Source organism: Triticum dicoccoides, chromosome 7B, assembly GCF_002162155.2.
Source record: "Triticum dicoccoides isolate Atlit2015 ecotype Zavitan chromosome 7B, WEW_v2.0, whole genome shotgun sequence".
Classification (NCBI taxonomy): domain Eukaryota; kingdom Viridiplantae; phylum Streptophyta; class Magnoliopsida; order Poales; family Poaceae; genus Triticum; species Triticum dicoccoides.
The window spans coordinates 523,659,342-523,670,809 of NC_041393.1; positions in this window are offsets into that span (position 1 = coordinate 523,659,342).

Genomic DNA, 11,468 nt, shown 5'->3' on the forward strand with positions numbered 1-11,468 from the left:
GATCCTTTAGAAAAATATCTGCTAGACCATGAAAATGATTTACATATGCATGAAAGAAATGAAATAGATGAGATTTTCTTTGAACAGCGTCCTCTAGTTAAACACAATTTGCCTATTGAAACTCTAGGAGGTCCTCCTCCACCTAAGGGTGATCCTGTGTTTGAATTAAAACAATTGCCAGCCACTTTGAAATATTCTTATCTTGATGTGAAAAGGATATATCATGTTATTATTAGTGCTAACCTTTCTGAACATGAAGAAGAAAGATTATTGAAAGTTCTAAGGAAGCACTGAGCTGCTATTGGATATACTCTTGATCATCTCAAGGGCATTAGTCCCACTCTATGTCAGCACAAAATTAGTATGGAACCTGATGCTAAATCCGTTGTTGATCACCAACGTCGGTTGAATCCGAAGATGAAGGAAGTGGTAAGAATGGAAATATTAAAACTCCTGGAAGCAGGTATAATCTATCCTATAGCTGATAGTAGATGTGTAAGTCATGTTCGTTGTGTCCCTAAGAAGGGAGGAATTACTGTTGTTCCTAATGATAAAAATGAACTCATCCCACAAAGAATTGTTACAGGCTATAGAATGGTAATTGATTTTAGAAAATTAAACAAAGCAACTAGAAAAGATCATTACCCTTTGCCATTTATTGATCAAATGCTAGAAAGATTGTCAAAGCACACACATTTTTGCTTCCTTGATGGATATTCTAGTTTTTCACAAATACCTGTTTCTCAACCTGATCAAGAAAAGACCACTTTCACTTGTCCCTTTGGAACTTATGCTTATAGACGTATGCATTTTGGTTTATGCAATGCACCTACTACCTTTCAAAGATGTATGACTGCTATATTCTCTGACTTTTGTGAAAAGATTGTTGAGGTTTTCATGGGTGACTTTTTTGTTTATGGGAAGTCTTTTGATGATTGTTTAAGAAATCTTGATCGAGTTTTGGAGAGATGTGAGCAAACAAATCTTGTCTTGAATTGGGAGAAGTGCCAGTGTATGGTTGATGAAGGTATTGTTTTGGATCATAAAATTTCTGAAAGAGGTATTGAGGTGGACAAAGCTAAGGTTGATGCAATTGATAAAGTGCCATGTCATAAAGATATCAAAGGTATTCGTAGTTTCTTAGGTCATGATGGTTTCTATAGGAGATTTATCAAAGACTTTTCTAAAATTTCTAGGCCCCTTACAAATCTTTTGCAAAAGGATGTTACTTTTGTTTTTGATGATGATTGTTTAGAAGCCTTTGAAACACTCAAGAAAGCCTTAATTTCTGCACCTATTGTTCAACCACCTGACTAGAACTTTGTTGGAAATATGCCCTAGAGGCAATAATAAATTAGTTATTACTATTATATTTCCTTGTTCATGATAATCGTTTATTATATGCTATAATTGTATTGATAGGAAACTCATATACATGTGTGGGTACATAGACAACACCTTGTCCCTAGTAAGCCTCTAGTTGACTAGCTCGTTGATCAATAGATGGTTACGGTTTCCTGACCATGGACATTGGATGTCGTTGATAACGGGATCACATTATTAGGAGAATGATGTGATGGACAAGACCCAATCCTAAGCCTAGCACAAAGATCTTGTAGTTCGTATGCTAAAGCTTTTCTAATGTCAAGTATCATTTCCTTAGACCATGAGATTGTGCAACTCCTGGATACCATAGGAATGCTTTGGGTGTACCAAATGTCACAACGTAACTGGGTGGCTATAAAGGTACACTACGGGTATCTCCGAAAGTGTCTGTTGGGTTGGCACGAATCAAGACTGGGATTTGTCACTCCGTGTGACGGAGAGATATCTCTGGGCCCACTCGGTAGGACATCATCATAATGTGCACAATGTGACCAAGGGGTTGATCACGGGATGATGTGTTACGGAACGACTAAAGAGACTTGCCAGTAACAAGATTGAACAAGGTATCGGGATACCGACGATTGAATCTCGGACAAGTACTATACTGGTAGACAAAGGGAATTGAATACGGGATTGATTGAATCCTTGACATCATGGTTCATCCGATGAGATCATTGTGGAACATGTGGGAGCCAACATGGGTATCCAGATCCCGCTGTTGGTTATTGGCCGGAGAGTTGTCTCGGTCATGTCTACGTGTCTCCCGAACCCGTAGGGTCTACACACTTAAGGTTCGATGACGCTAGGGTTATAGGGAATAGATGTACGTGGTTACCGAATGTTGTTCGGAGTCCCGGATGAGATCCCGGACGTCACGAGGAGTTCCGGAATGGTCCAGAGGTGAAGATTGATATATTGGACGAAGGGTTTTGGAGTCCGGAAGTGTTCCGGAGGTACCGGGTGATGACCAGCATGACCGAAAGGTGTTTCGGGAGCCCCGGCAAGTGTTGGGGGGGCTTCATGGGCCAAGGGAAGGGGCAAACCAGCCCACTAAGGGGCTGTACGCCCCCCTCACCTATTCCCACGTGACCAGGGGATTTGGGGCGCCCCATCCAGGGTTTCCACCTGCTGACTTCGGGGCCAAGTCATCCAAAGGGGAGATCTCACCTGCCCTGGCCGCCGGCCCCCCTAGGGGAAACCCTAGGGCGCCTTCCCCTCCCCTTGCCCCTACATATAGTGGAGGTTTTGGGGCTGCCCAACACACGAGACTCTCTCTCCCAAGGCGCAGCCCTACCTCTCTCCCTCCTCGTCTCTCGTAGTGCTTGGTGAAGCCCTACTAGAGTACCGCGCTCCTCCACCACCACCACGCCGTTGTGCTGCTGCTGGACGGAGTCTTCCCCAACCTCTCCCTCTCTCTTTGTTGGATCAAGGTATGGGAGACGTCACCGGGCTGCATGTGTGTTGAACGCGGAGGCGCCGTTGTTCGGCGCTTAGATTGGAATCGACCGCGATCTGAATCGCTACGAGTACGACTACATCCGCGTTCTTGCAACGCTTCCGCTAGCGATCTACAAGGGTATGTAGATGCACTCCCCTTCCCCTCGTTGATAGATTACTCCATAGATTAATCTTGGTGATGCGTAGAAATTTTTTGATTTCTGCTACGATACCCAACAATGGCATCATGAGCTAGGTCTATGCGTAGTTTCTATGCACGAGTAGAACACAAAGCAGTTGTGGGCGTCGATATTGTCAATTTCCTTGCCATTACTAGTCTTATCTTGATTCGGCAGCATCGTGGGATGAAGCGGCCCGGACCGGCCTTACACGTACGCTTACGTGAGACAGGTTCCACCGACTGACATGCACTTGTTGCATAAGGTGGCTAGCGGGTGCCAGTCTCTCCCACATTAGTCGGATCGGATTCGATGAAAAGGGTCCTTATGAAGGGTAAATAGCAATTGACATATCACGTTGTGGTTTTTGCATAGGTAAGAAACGTTCTTGCTAGAAACCCATAGCAGCCACGTAAAACATGCAAACAACAATTAGAGGACGTCTAACTTGTTTTTGCAGGGTATGCTATGTGAGTTGATATGGCCAAAAGAATGTGATGAATGATATGTGATGTATGAGATTGATCATGTTCTTGTAATAGGAATCACGACTTGCATGTCGATGAGTATGACTACCGGTAGGAGCCATAGGAGTTGTCTTAATTTATTGTATGACCTGCGTGTCAACGAACAACGCCATGTAATTACTTTACTTCATTGCTAAACCGTTAGCCATAGTAGTAGAAGTAATAGTTGGTGAGACAACTTCATGGAGACACGATGATGGAGATCATGATGATGGAGATCATGGTGTCATGCCGGTGATGATGATGATCATGGAGCCCCGAAGATGGAGATCAAAAGGAGCAAAATGATATTGGCCATATCATGTCACTTTTTGATTGCATGTGATGTTTATCATGTCTATGCATCTTATTTGCTTAGAACGATGGTAGTGAATAAGATGATCCCTCATTAAAATTTCAAGAAAGTGTTCCCCCTAACTGTGCACCGTTGCGAAAGTTCGTTGTTTTGAAGCACCACGTGATGATCGGGTGTGATAGATTCTAACGTTCACATACAACGGGTGTAAGCCAGATTTACACACGCAAAACACTTAGGTTGACTTGACGAGCCTAGCATGTACAGACATGGCCTCGGAACACAAGAGACCGAAAGGTCGAGCATGAGTCGTATGGTAGATACGATCAACATGAAGATGTTCACCGATGATGACTAGTTCGTCTCACGTGATGATCGGACACGGCCTAGTTGACTCGGATCATGTAATCCCTTAGATGACTAGAGGGATGTCTATCTGAGTGGGAGTTCATAAGATGAACTTAATTATCCTGAACATAGTCAAAAGATCTTTGCAAATTATGTCGTAAGCTCGCGCTTTAGTTCTACTGTTTAGATATGTTCCTAGAGAAAATTAAGTGGAAAGTTGATAGTAGCGATTATGCGGACTAGGTCCGTAAACTGAGGATTGTCCTCGTTGATTCGAAGAAGGCTTATGTCCTTAATGCACCACTCAGTGTGCTGGACCTCGAACGTCGTCTGTGGATGTTGCGAACATCTGACATACACGTTTTGATAACTACGTGATAGTTCAGTAATGTTAAACGGTTCAGAATTGAGGCACCAAAGATGATTTCAAAACATCGCGGAACATATGAGATGTTTCGAGGGCTGAAATTGGGATTTCAGGCTCGTGCCCACGTCAAGAGGTATAAGACCTTCGACGATTTTCTTAGCCTGCAAACTAAGGGAGAAAAGCTCAATCGTTGAGCTTGTGCTCAGATTGTCTGAGTACAAAAATCACTTGAATCGAGTGGGAGTTGCTCTTCCAGATGAGATACTGATGTTTCTCCAAAGTCATTGCCACCAAGCTGCTAGAGCTTCGTGATGAACTATAACATATCAGGGATAGAAATGATGATCCTTGAGATGTTCGCAATGTTTGACACCGTGAAAGTAGAAATCAAGAAGGAGCATCAATTGTTGATGGTTAGTGAAACCACTAGTTTCAAGAAGGGCAAGGGCAAGAAGGGATACTTCATGAAACGGCAAATCGGCTGCTGCTCTAGTGAAGAAACCCAAGGTTGAACCCAAACCCGAGACTAAGTGCTTCTGTAATAAGGGGAACAGTCACTGGAGCAGAATTACCCTAGATACTTGGTAGATGAGAAGGCTGGCAAGGTCGATAGAAGTATATTGGATATACATTATGTTAATGTGTACTTTACTAGTACTCCTAGTAGCACCAGGGTATTAGATACCGGTTTGGTTGCTAAGTGTTAGTAACTCGAAATAAAAGCTACGGAATAAAAGGAGACTAGCTAAAGGTGAGCTGACGATATGTGTTGGAAGTGTTTCCAAGGTTGATGTGATCAAGCATCGCATGCTCCCTCTACCATCGAGATTGGTGTTAAACCTAAATAATTGTTATTTGGTGTTTGCGTTGAGCATAGACATGATTAGATTATGTCTACCGCAACACGGTTATTCATTTAAGGAGAATAATGGTTACTCTGTTTATTTGAATAATACTTTCAATGGTCTTGCACCTAAAATGAATGGTTTATTGAATCTCGATCGTAGTGATACACATGTTCATGCCAAAAGATATAAGATAGTAATGATAGTACCACCTACTTGTGGCACTACCATGTAAGTCATATTGGTATAAAACGCATGAAGAAGCTCCATGTTGATGGATCTTTGGACCCACTCATTTTTGAAAAGTTTGAGACATGCAAACCATGTCTATTGGTGTATATGCATGAAGAAACTCCATGCAAATGGACCATTTGGACTCACTTGATTTTGAATCACTTGAGACATGCAAATCATACCACATGGGCAAGATGACTGAAAGCCTCGTTTTCAGTAAACTGGAACAAGAAGGCGACTTGTTGGAAGTAATACATTTTGATGTGTGCAGTCCAATGAGTGCTAAGGCACGTAGTGGATATCGTTATGTTCTTACTTCATGGATGATTTGAGTAGATACTGAGTATATTTACTTGATGAAACACAAGTCTGAATTATTAAATGGTTCAAGTAATTTCAGAGTGAAGTTGAAGATCATCGTGACAAGAGGATAAAATGTCTATGATATGATCATAGAGATGAGTATCTGAGTTACGAGCTTTGGCACGCAATTAAGACATTGTGGAAATTGTTTCACAATTAATACCGCCTGGAACACCATAGTGTGATGGTGTGTCCGAACATCATAGTTGCACCCTATTGGATATGGTGCGTACCATGATGTCTCTTATCGAATTACCACTATCATTCATGGGTTAGGCATTAGAGACAACCGCACTCACTTTAATAGGGCACCACGTAATTCCGTTGAGACGACACCGTTTGAACTATGGTTTGGAGAAACCTAAGTTGTCGTTTCTTAAAAGTTTGGGGCTTCGACGCTTATGTGAAAAAGTTTCAGGTTGATAAGCTCGAACCCAAAGCGGATAAAATGCATCTTCATAGGACACCCAAAACAGTTGGGTATACCTCCAGTCTCAGTTCCGAAAGCAAAAGGGATTGTTTCTAGAATCAGGTCCTTTCTCAAGGAAAAGTTTCTCTCGAAAGAATTGAGTGGGAGGATGGTGGAGACTTGATGAGGTTATTGAATCGTCTCTTCAACTAGTGTGTAGCAGTGCACAGGAAGTTGTTCCTGTGGCGCCTACACCAATTGAAGTAGAAGCTTATGATAGTGATCATGAAGCTTCGGATCAAGTCACTACCGTACCTCGTAGGGTGACAAGGATGCGTACTACTTCAGAGTGGTACAATAATCCTGTCCTGAAGGTCAGGTTGCTAGACAACAATGAACCTACGAGCTATGGAGAAGCGATGGTGGGCCCGGATTCTGACAAATGGCTAGAGGCCATAAAATCCGAGAGAGGATCCATGTATAAAACAAAGTGTAGACTTTGGAAGAACTACCTGATGGTCGTAAGGCTGTTGGGTACAGATGGATTCTATGAGGGAAGACAGACAATGATGGTATGTGTCACCATTAAGAAAGCTCAGCTTGTTGCTAAGATGTTTCCGACAAGTTCAAGTAGTTGACTACGATGAGACTTTCTCACTCGTAGTGATGCTAAGAGTCTGTTGGAATCTTATTAGCAGTTACTGCATTATTTATGAAATCTTGCAGATAGGATGTCAAAACATTGTTTCCTCGAAAATTTTCTTGAGGAAAGGTTGCATGTGATACAACCAGAAGGTTTTTGTCAATCCTAAAAGATGCTAACAAGTATGCAAAGCTCCAGCAATCCTTCTAAGGACTGGAGTAAGCATCTCGGAGTTGGAATATACGCTTTGATGAGATAATCAAAGTTTTTGGGTTTATACAAAGTTTGTTAGAAACTTGTATTTACAATAAAGTGAGTGGGAGCACTACAACATTTCTGATAAGTATATGTGAATGACATATTGTTGATCCAAAATGATGTAAAATTTCTGGAAAGCATATTGGGTTGTTTGAAAAGTGTTTTTCAATAGAAAACCTGGATTAAGCTGCTTGAACATTGAGCATCAAGATCTATGAGGATAGATCAAAAAAGCTTAATGGTACTTTCAAATGAGCACATACCTTGACATGATCTTGAAGGTGTTCAAGATGGATCAGTCAAAGAAGGAGTTCTTGCCTGAGTTGTAAGGTATGAAGTTAAGACTTAAAGCTCGACCACGGCAGAAGAAAGAGAAAGGACGAATGTCATCCCCTATGCCTTAGCCATAGGCTCTATACAGTATATCATGCTTTGTACTGCACCTGATATGTGCCTTGCCACGTGTCTGGCAAGGGGGTACAACAATGATCCAGGAATGGATCATTGGACAGCGGTCAAAATTGTCCTTGGAGTAATAAGGACATGTTTCTCGATTATGGAGGTGATAAAGAGTTCCGCATAAAGGGTTACGTCGATGCAAGCTTTAACACCTATCTGAATGACTCTGAGTAGCAAACCGGATACGTATAGTGGAGCAACCATTTGGAATAGCTCCAAGTGGAGCATGGAAGCAGCATTTACAATATGACCTAGAGATTTGCGAAGTACATACGGATATGAATGTTGCAGACCCATTGACTAAAAACCTCTCTCACAAGCAAAACATGATCAAACCCTAGAACTCATTGAGTCTTAATCACATGATGATGTGAACTAGTTTAGTGACACTAGTAAACTCTTTGGATGTTGGTCACATGGCGATGTGACCTGTGAGTGTTAATCACATGGCGATGTGAACTAGATTATTGACTCTAGTGCAAGTGGGAGACTGTTGGAAATATGCCCTAGAGGCAATAATAAATTAGTTATTATTATTATATTTCCTTGTTCATGATAATCGTTTATTATCCATGCTATAATTGTATTGATTGGAAACTCAGATACATGTGTGGGTACATAGACAACACCTTGTCCCTAGTAAGCCTCTAGTTGACTAGCTCGTTGATCAGTAGATGGTTACGGTTTCCTGACGATGGACATTGGATGTCGTTGATAACGGGACCACATTATTAGGAGAATGATGTGATGGACAAGACCCAATCCTAAGCCTAGCACAAAGATCATGTAGTTCGTATGCTAAAGCTTTTCTAATGTCAAGTATCATTTCCTTAGACCATGAGATTGTGCAACTCCCGGATACCGTAGGAATGCTTTGGGTGTACCAAACGTCACAACGTAACTAGGTGGCTATAAAGGTACACTACAGGTATCTCCGAAAGTATCTGTTGGGTTGGCACGAATCAAGACTGGGATTTGTCACTCCGTGTGATGGAGAGGTATATCTGGGCCCACTCGGTAGGACATCATCATAATGTGCACAATGTGACCAAGGGGTTGATCACGAGATGATGTGTTACAGAACGAGTAAAGAGACTTGTCGGTAACGAGATTGAACAAGGTATCGGGATACCGACGATCGAATCTCGGGCAAGTACTATACCGGTAGACAAAGGGAATTGAATACGGGATTGATTGAATCCTTGACATCGTGGTTCATCCGATGAGATCATCGTGGAACATGTGGGAGCCAACATGGGTATCCAAATCCCGTTGTTGGTTATTGGCCGGAGAGTTGTCTCGGTCATGTCTACGTGTCTCCCGAACCCGTAGGGTCTACACACTTAAGGTTCGATGACGCTAGGGTTATAGGGAATAGATGTACGTGGTTAGCGAATGTTGTTCGGAGTCCCGGATGAGATCCCGAATGTCACGAGGAGTTACGGAATGGTCCGAAGGTGAAGATTGATATATTGGACGAAGGATTTTGGAGTCTGGAAGTGTTCCGGAGGTACCGGGTGATGACCAGCATGACCGAAAGGTGTTTTGTGAGCCCCGGCAAGTGTTGGGGGGGCTTCATGGGCCAAGGGAAGGGGGCAAACTAGCCCACTAAGGGACTGTGCGCCCCCCTCACCTATTCCCACATGACCAGGGGGTTTGGGGAACCCCATCCAGGGTTCCCACCTCCTGACTTGGGGGCCAAGTCACCCAAAGGGGAGATCTCATTTGCCCTGGCCGCCGGCCCCCCTAGGGGAAACCCTAGGGCGCCTTCCCCTCCCCTTGAACCTATATATAGTGGAGGTTTTGGGGCTGCACAACACACGAGTCTCTCTCTCCCAAGGTGCAGCCCTACCTCTCTCCCTCCTCGTCTCTCGTAGTGCTTGGCGAAGCCCTGCTAGAGTACCGCGCTCCTCCACCACCACCACGCCGTCGTGCTGCTGCTGGATGGAGTCTTCCACAACCTCTCCCTCTCTCCTTGCTGGATCAAGGCATGGGAGACGTCACCGGGCTGCACGTGTGTTGAACGGGGAGGCTCCGTTGTTCGGTGCTTAGATCGGAATCGGCCGCGATCTGAATCGCTACGAGTACGATTACATCATCCGCATTCTTGCAACGCTTCCACTAGCGATCTACAAGGGTATGTAGATGCACTCCCCTTCCCCTCGTTGCTAGATTACTCCATAGATTGATCTTGGTGATGCGTAGAAAATTTTTGATTTCTACTACGATACCCAACAAACTTGCCTTTTGAAATTTTGTGTGATGCTAGTGATTATGATATTGGTGTTGTTCTAGGACAAAGAGTTGATAATAAACTAAATGTTATTCATTATGCTAGTAAAAATCTAGACAGTGCACAACAAAATTATGATACTACTGAAAAAGAATTTCTAGCAATGGTGTTTGCTTGTGATAAATTTAGATGTTACATTGTTGACTCTAAAGTTATCGTTCACACAGACTATGCTGCTATTAAATATCTCATGGAAAAGAAAGATGGTAAACCTAGACTTATTCGATGGGTTCTCTTGTTACAAGAATTTTATTTACACATCACCGATAGAAAAGGAGCAGAGAACCCCGTAGCTGATAACTTGTCTAGGCTTGAAAATGTCCTTGATGACCCACTACCTATTGATTGTAGCTTTCCTGATGAGCAGTTAGCTACAATAAATGTTTCTAATAACACTCCTTGATATGCTGATTATGCTAATTATATTGTTGCTAAATATTTACCACCTAGCTTTACATACCAACAAAAGAAAAAATTATTCTATGATTTAAGACATTACTTCTGGGATGACCCACATCTTTATAAAGAAGGAGTAGATGGTATTATTAGACGTTGTGTACCTGAGCATGAACAGGGACAAATCCTACGGAAATGTCACTCCGAAGCTTATGGAGGACATCATGCGGGAGACAGAACTACTCACAAGGCATTGCAATCTGGGTTTTATTGGCCTACTCTCTTCAAGAATGCTCGTAAGTTTGTCTCATCTTGTGATGAATGTCAAAGAATAGGTAACATCGGTAAGCGTCAAGAAATTCCTATGAATTTTTCACTTGTTGTTGAACCATTTGATGTTTGGGGTTTTGATTACATGGGACCTTTTCCTTCCCTAATGGGTGTGACGCCCGGATAATTAAGCTACAGTAACCCTTTACTAATGATGCCACATCACCTAGATTACTGTTGCTAACCTCGCGTTAGTTCGAAACCTATTCGAAATCAAATTCAAAAATCAATGAAACAATAAAAGTTTTCAAATATTAACACTAAAATGTTCGGAGTGATCCAACTAATGCATAGGTAATTATGGTGGAGAAACCACATTTTTATAAAATGTTTAAATGCCCTTAGGTGAATAAAACAGTAGCAAAAAACCAATATTTAAATGCTTTTATAATTAACAAAATACTAAACTAATTTGTTTTGGGGTAAGACCTTTTGTTATAGTGGGTTTTAATGTATTACTAAATTAGGGATCATTTTATTAGATAAAAACTAAATGAAAGAGAAACTAGAAATAAAACAGAAAGGAAAAATAAATAAAGAGTAAAAAATAAAAGAAAGAAAATACAAAAGCAGAAAACAAACTAACCAAAAAAAGAGAAAGCAACCCCCCCCCCACTGGGCTCCGGCCCAGCAGGCCACAACCCTATTGGGCCAACCCACCGGCCCAACCGGCCACCACTCCCTCTCCTTATCCCCCCA